At 57.0% G+C, this 7,066-nt stretch overlaps 1 long non-coding RNA gene across 1 annotated transcript; it reads left to right on the top strand.

The window, feature by feature from the left end:
* The first annotated feature begins 2,492 nt into the window (after positions 1 to 2,492).
* LOC120592577 (uncharacterized) lies at positions 2,493 to 4,770 on the top strand. Its single transcript, XR_005650153.1, has 3 exons — positions 2,493 to 3,260; positions 3,927 to 4,124; positions 4,718 to 4,770. It is a non-coding gene; the product is annotated as an uncharacterized LOC120592577 (long non-coding RNA).
* Positions 4,771 to 7,066: the final 2,296 nt, after the last annotated feature.

Below are 7,066 nucleotides of genomic sequence, written 5' to 3'. Positions count from 1 at the left end.
CAGGGCAGTCCCCGGTAGACGAAGGACCCCCACGGCCTGCGTGCGCAGAACCACCCGCCACACCAGGGTCTGCCGAATCTGTCGGCAAACTCCCATCATCGGTGGGAAGCACAGGAAAAAGAAAATCGTGTTTTCCTTTTAATTACAAATTTCCAGTGACTCCCCATGCAAAGCAGCAGCCTGGCATTCGAGACCTTACCGATTTTTTATCCAAATCGTTCACTCATCAGATACCGTCCTACATAATCAGATACCACCCAGCCTATCCCCTTGCGTCATTTGGAAAGAAACGGAAAATTCCTCACTAAACGGATAAAGGAATGAATTCATCCGGTCGCGATGGCTGTCGGTTTAGCCTGTGTGTCCTTGGAGTCACTGATAAAGGACACAGGCTCTCATGCTCCTTTGGTCACAGGGACTCTGGCTTGAGCTCACACCGAGAATGCAGAGCACCTGGCACGAGAGCAGACTGTGTCTGTCCTCGGGAGCACGGGAGACATCCTGACTCACCCCCCTGGCGCTTCTGGCCCCTCCTTGGTGTGGGATCCACAGGGCGCCTCCCACCTTGAACGGGAGCCGTGGGGAGGAAGGCCGGCTGCGCCCAGGGCAGAAGGCTCACGTTCAAATGAACCCAGGGAAGCGGGGGCAGCGGGTGAACACAGGAATAAAGCCCCAGACTGGGCATCCTGGAAGGCAGCGGTTCTCAGCCCCACGCCACGGTGTCCCCCTCGTACGCAGCTCGGGGCAGGCTCCGGGCCCTCGCCGGCCCGCAGGCGATACACCACTGGGTCTGGCCGGGTGGTCCAGTGTCGCTCGTCTGGGAAGTGCGGCTCTCTGCTCCGGCCCAGTCGCCCGACTCCCACATGCCCAGCTGACATGTCTCGTGTCGATCAATCGGAATAGCCTCTGAGCCAAGCGACCCGGGAGAGTTTTCAGGCCTGGACAGTGGCGAGGCTGCATCTCCTCTGGGTAGGGGGGGGCCCACCCCCTCACATGCACATCGGCTTCTCGGAACCCCGACCACCAGCCTTCACTGTCTGGAAACCCCGACGCTGTTTGTCACCCCCGGGAGCAGCTTGTCCTCGGGGCTTTTGCATCTGGGGCTGAGTGACAGGAAAGCCAAGGAAAGGCCAGCTACCAAATCTTACTCCCCGAGCAGGCGGAGCAGCCGCATGTGTGCACGGACGGTTCGTGTCGTTAAAATGACGGGGGCAGACTCTGTCCACGGACATGCTCTCCCTGGGCTCAGCCCTCCCAGCGCCCGCTCATCGCACCCTCTTGTCCACCGCCCCAGACGGGGCGCCGGGCGCCTCGGCGTCCGGCTCAGAGCGAGCCTGCCTGGTCTCCCTCCCTGTCGCTACAGCCTGCCCCTTCCTGCTGCGAAGAAGCCCCCGTGCGTGTCAAACGCCCTCCTGTGCCACTCGGATCCCCCCATAAGGTGGCCGCCGCGACAGAGGTGTCACCCATTCATAAAGTGCCCACAGTGTGCAGGGCAGATCCGAGTTTGGGCCGGTTCCCTCCTCCGTGGGCCGACAATCAAAACGCCCTGTGGATGTTTCCAGTTCAGTTTACATTTAAAAGAAAGAAAATGAATAAGCAGGGCCCCCCACCCTGCTGTGGGAACACACCCTTCAAGAGGTCAGCGGGGCCGCCCGAGGGAGGGCGAAGCCCGCCATCCGACTCTGCACCCAGGTGCTGGGCTCTCCCTTGAGACGTGTCACCTATAAAGATCCAGTCAAAGCCAAGCCTCTCGTCGCTTCGGGCAAGGCCAGTACCTGGCCCTCCCTCCCCTGCGTCCCGAGCGGTTCTGGCTGGATGGGACGCACAAGGCGGCGCGAGTCTTTTGCTCAATGGCCTTGGAAACCTGCTTCTGCCGCGGGGAGGTGGGAGCTGTGGGAAGCTGCCGCCCTGGGACCCCGCCCAGTGCCCGGCAGCAGGTAGGCAGGTCGCCTGGGCCCCTCCCAGCCCAGGTCTAACCCCGACTGAGCTGGCATGGGCTGGCCTGTCCGGCCTCACCGAGGATCCCTGTTGGGCCTGGCCTCCATCAAGGCGGCAGGGAGCCTGAGGAGCTGGAGGCTTAAGCAACACTCCCCGAGGGCGAATTCCTGCCCAGCGCCTGTACCTGGTTTCTGAGCCAAGCACGGCGGCTGTTTCTGCTGTTCCTGATCGTGGCTGCATGCTGCATGCCGGATCTCCGTGGGTGCCCGGATGTGCCCTTCCAGGAGAAGGGATTCTGAGAGCTGCGGCCTCACATGCAGACCTCACGTGCCAACAGTCCCCCTCGGCATTCTCAGAAGACACTAGGGCCCCCGGAGCCACAGCGCAGCCCTGCCGGCCCTTCCCCCAGGCCCAGCTTAATCAGCTTCGCCAGGTGTTACTTACATCCGCCAACGGGCAGGTGCCTGATTTGGGGTAGTTTAAACGTCCGAGAGGCAGGGCGTGGCTTAGCGAGAGGCAGGGCGTGGCTTAGCGTTTGAGGCTGGGACTTGTGAGCAGGGAAGAGCCTTCTTGGTCACTGTGACAGCTTTGCTCTCAGATGGCCTTTGAGCGTTGGAGGGCTGTGCCTGATGATTTCTGCACGGAGGTTAGACGTGTGCAGGAGGCTGTTGGAATTTCCCGTCCCCTCTCTAGAGCCGAGCTAATGGCACCAGCTGCAGCAAGCCACTGCCAATGCTGTCTCCACGAGCTAGGTGAGAAGCTAAGGAAGGTCTGCGCCTCTTCCAGTGTTCGCACGAGAGCTAGAACCTGTTTAAGCCTATCCCAGCATAACCACGAACACCTCCTCTGGCTCTCAAAAGTGACAGCTGGACAATGAATTCGTCTCCCTATGCACGGGGACGCCAGGTCCATTCTCGTCGTGTTCATTCAAGCCGTGCAGAGCCCCGTAAGGCTGGAGAAGTCGGGGCTGACAAAGGGAAGTGACTTGTCCACGCTCACGCGGTGAGTCAGCAGCGGGACAAGTGAAGAGAATCCAGGAGCTCTGACTCACGCCTTGCTCACCCTGCCGCCGCCCTGCTGAGCGGGCAGGAGAGCCGGGAACTGGTGCCGAGGCGTGAGGGAGCCCGCGGGGAGGGGACCAGCCACAGGAAAGAGCTGGACGCCCAGAAGGATCCCTCAGAGCGTGTGACGGGCTGAGGAGAGGGTGCCCGGTGCCCACGCCCGTGGCACCGCTTTAGAAGACTCACACTCGCACGGGGCGAGTGTGACATCGTACGGTGATGCCGACCTGTCGTGGGAGCTTGGTGGCCGCTGGCTGACGGGTGAACCGATGAGCTGGGGTGGGGGGCAGGCAGGGAGAAGAGAGCGCGAGGGAGCGCTTGCGGGGCAATCCGGGGTGACTGCAGGGAGGAGGTGGGAGCCACCCCTGCTGGCGGGGGGCACGGGGCTGTCCGGGTACTGTGCGTGTGGCAGAACCCCAGGCTCCCTCGGCAAGCCAGGGGGTTGCCGAGCTGGCTTCCGAATGAGGAAGTCTGACCAGGAGGATGGGGAGGGACGAGGCCTGGCTGGAGCCCCCAGTGAACGAGGGACGTGTGGGGACAGTGGGCAGACTGGCCTGCCTGGAGCAGAGCGGCTGAGGGACCCGACAGAGGTGGAGGACGAGAAACAAAGCATGTCTGCCCAACATCCTCATTTTTAGGTTTTATGGGAAAAGGGTGAAACTCTCACAAGCCGCGATTACAGAGGGGGCAGTAGGAGAGAGAAGCCACAGTGGTTTTTTGTCAGGACCAAAAAAATGTTTTCCCCAAACTAAACAAAGTTAGATTGAGAAATTCGACATGGGCCTCAGGGGCCTGGCGGCTCCTTGCTCCCGGAGGGCGCCCTGCCCGCAGGCGCCGGCCCCAGACCCTCAGGGCCTCCTGGGGAGGAGACGGGACACTTGAACTTCTCAAGACCCAAACAGTTACGCTTCTCTTTTTGCAAAACAGTTTTCGCTGCTCCTGTAATGGCAGTGGAGTCGTTTGTGGTCGCACGTTTTGTGGGCCGCGGCAGCACAGGTGACGGGGTGGCCCCCTTCCCTGCCCAGTGACCGGACGGGACTCCTCCAAGACAGCTGAGAGCCGGGCCTCGGTGTGCTCATCCTGCTTTAATGGCCTCGGGCCGGGGGCTGCTGCTTGACCTAAAAGGTGACTTCCCTCCAGACAGAGCTTGAGCTTCCTTAAAGAAACAAAGGGTCCCTAACTTTAAGCCGTGGCCTTCCAAGCAGGGCCTGGCTGGTCCTGCTGTATCCGCTCTTCAGCGGCTTGATTCAATGAAGCCATTTATTTCAGAGCTGCCTTTTTTCCCCCTTTTTAACAAAAAGGTAGGGGTCGTTCAACCTTCTTCAGCAAATGGCCGCAATTTCTGAGTGAATAAAAGAGTCAGGGACAAGAGATCAGATGAGAGCCATCCTCAGCCTGCAAAGAAATCATTACGACTGCTTGCTTCTGCACTGCGGGGTCGCATTTTTACTTACAAGAAACTCTTGTTCTGCCCTCCTCGCCCCTGCCTGACTTTGTTAACTGCTGGATCTACATCTTCCCAGGTCCCGTGCCGCCCCCTGCCCCCCACCCTCAAGTGCACAGCACTCCATTATCTTAAAATTGCTTTTGAATTGAGATGGGGCCTCTGTTTCTGAGAAGCTAGAGGCCCTGAGGCCATTGCACAGCTTAGGGGGCGGGAGTGGGGGTGGGGGAGGAAGATTTTACCAGCCAGCCCTCCCCTCCCCCCTCTCACCCAGGAGCAACAAAACCTCAAGTGGAAATTGGCTCCCCGACCAGCCCGAGCGCTGGGGCGTCTCCGTGGGCCCAGCCTCGGCGTGAGAGAGCAGAGGCTGCTGAGCCGGGGGACGCGGGGCTCCCGCTCCCGCTCCCGCTGTGGGCTTCCGAGCTGCCGCGGGTTCTGGAAGAATCCAGCCCCTGCTTCCACCAGCAGCGTGTGCGGGGGACGGCCCCACGCACAGAGGGAGGGCCTCCTGGTCTCGCGTCAGAACCAGGGGCTGGCCGACAGTCCTTGTACCTTTCCAGTGTGGGAAGAAGGCGCCCAGGCCTCCCCCGAGGCTCCCGGGCAGCTGGCTTGGATCCCAGACCTTTGGGTCAAAGGTACAAATGTCCACGCTAGTGACTCTAAGAGCCGCCTGTCTCACTGAGGGCTGAATCCCAGAGCCAAGGTGAGTCTTCTCAAGCGGTCTAGATGGGGCCATAGGGCCGTCTTCAGCTCGGTCCTGGCTTCTACCGTACCGTTAGAGGCAGGTGTGACCATCTCACAGAGGATCCCCAACCCAGCCCAGCAGGCCACGGACAAATGCCAGTTCCAAGAGCCGGCACCTTCCTCCAGACCCGGGCATGTCAGTGAAGTCCCGCAGCTGTTCGCCGTCACGGAGACAAATGATTTATTTCAAATTCTGTTTTGCTTATTGGTAGCTTTTGCTGAACAGTGTCCAAAGGCACTCTGCGAAAGCGACTCGCAAGGTGGCCGTGCCTAGCGCACTCGTCCAGAGCAAGATCGCGTAGGGACGAACTGCCCAACTATACTACGAAGCCGCAATAATCAGAGCAGCGTGGCACTGGCGTAAAAATGCACACAGATCGACGGAACGGAATACAGAGCCCGGAAAGAAATCCTCACTTAATGGTCAATCGGTCCACGACAGAGGTTACAAGGGTCCACAACGGGGCGGCGACGGTCTCTTCAATGAGCGGTGCTGGGGACGCGTGCAAAAGCGTGAAATTAAACCACTTTCTTACACGTTGTACAAAAACAAACTCGAAATGGATTAAAGACTTAAGCGTTTTACCTGAAACCATAAAACTCCTGGAAGGAAACACAGGCAGTAAACTCTCTGACACTGGTCCTGGCGACTTCCTCCGGGACACGTCTCTTCGGGCAATGGAAACAAAATAAACAAACGGGACTACATCAAACGTAAACGTTTTTGCACAGCGAAGGAAACTTATCGACAAAGAGGAAATACAACCTGCTGACGAGAAGAAGAAATTTGCAGCAAATGATACATCGGAAAATATCCAAAGGACATAAACAAGTCATACAGCTTAACGCCAAAATAACAAATAATCCGATTCAGAAATGGACAGATGACATGAATAGACAGTTCTCCCAAGAAAAGATGCTTGACGTCACCAATCATCAGGGAAATGCAAATTAAAACCACGATGAGATACTGCCTCACAGGTATCAGAACGGCTAGCATCAATAAATCGAAAACGAGTGTTGGTGAGAACGTATGTATATGTGCGTGTACGTTGATATACACATACGCGTACAGTGGAATATTATTCAGCAATAAAAAAATGAAATCTTGCCATTCGTGACAACATGGGTGGACCTAGAGGGTATTGTGCTAAGTGAAACAAGTCAGACAGAGAAAGACAAATACCATATGATCTCGCTTCTTATATGTGGAGTCTGAGAAACAAAATAAATGAATAAATGAAACAAAACTGAAAGAGACTCGTAAATATAGAGAAAAAGCTAATGCTTGATGGGGGGCGGGAATAAAAATAAAATAAAATTATTACGTGTAACTTACGTGGTCCTTGGCTATACTGCTTTTCCCTCTGTGAGTTAAAGACCTCATTTGCCCAAAGGTTCCCCTTCCCTGATTCAGGAAGTTTTTGAAGGATCCGTTCTGGCCACCAAGGGGAAAATGTAATCAAGAACTGGGGAAGAAACTGACATTTGCTGAACACCAACCGTATGACAGGCCTGCCACGTGCCGGATCCCATCTAATCATCACAACGACGCCGGGAGACGAGTATTGTTTTTCTCGCTTTACGAATAAGGAAACTAAAGTTCAAAAAGAAGAAAATAAAAAGCCTTGGGCCAGTGAATGGTAGAGCGGGACTTGAGACCCGGGTCCGGTGCTTATTCTACCCGGTATTGGGAAGAGTCTCTTGTACTTTGATCCCCCGCCCCCAAAAGAACTGCCGGAGAGACATAACAGAACTGTCCCCAAGGAGGCCTGGGCAGCTCCGCCCAGCCCAGTGGGGCCTGTACCTGCCTGCGGGGAGAAGAGGTGTAATGGGCCTTCTCAATCTCTCTCCTTTCCCGAAGCTGAACAGTACCTTT

The sequence above is a fragment of the Pteropus medius genome, unplaced genomic scaffold, assembly GCF_902729225.1.
Source record: "Pteropus medius unplaced genomic scaffold, Ma_sr-lr_union100, whole genome shotgun sequence".
In the NCBI taxonomy this organism is placed as follows: Eukaryota; Metazoa; Chordata; class Mammalia; order Chiroptera; family Pteropodidae; genus Pteropus; species Pteropus medius.
The sequence above is the reverse complement of the archived record's forward strand: the minus strand, read 5'-3'. Positions and strand labels throughout refer to the sequence as shown.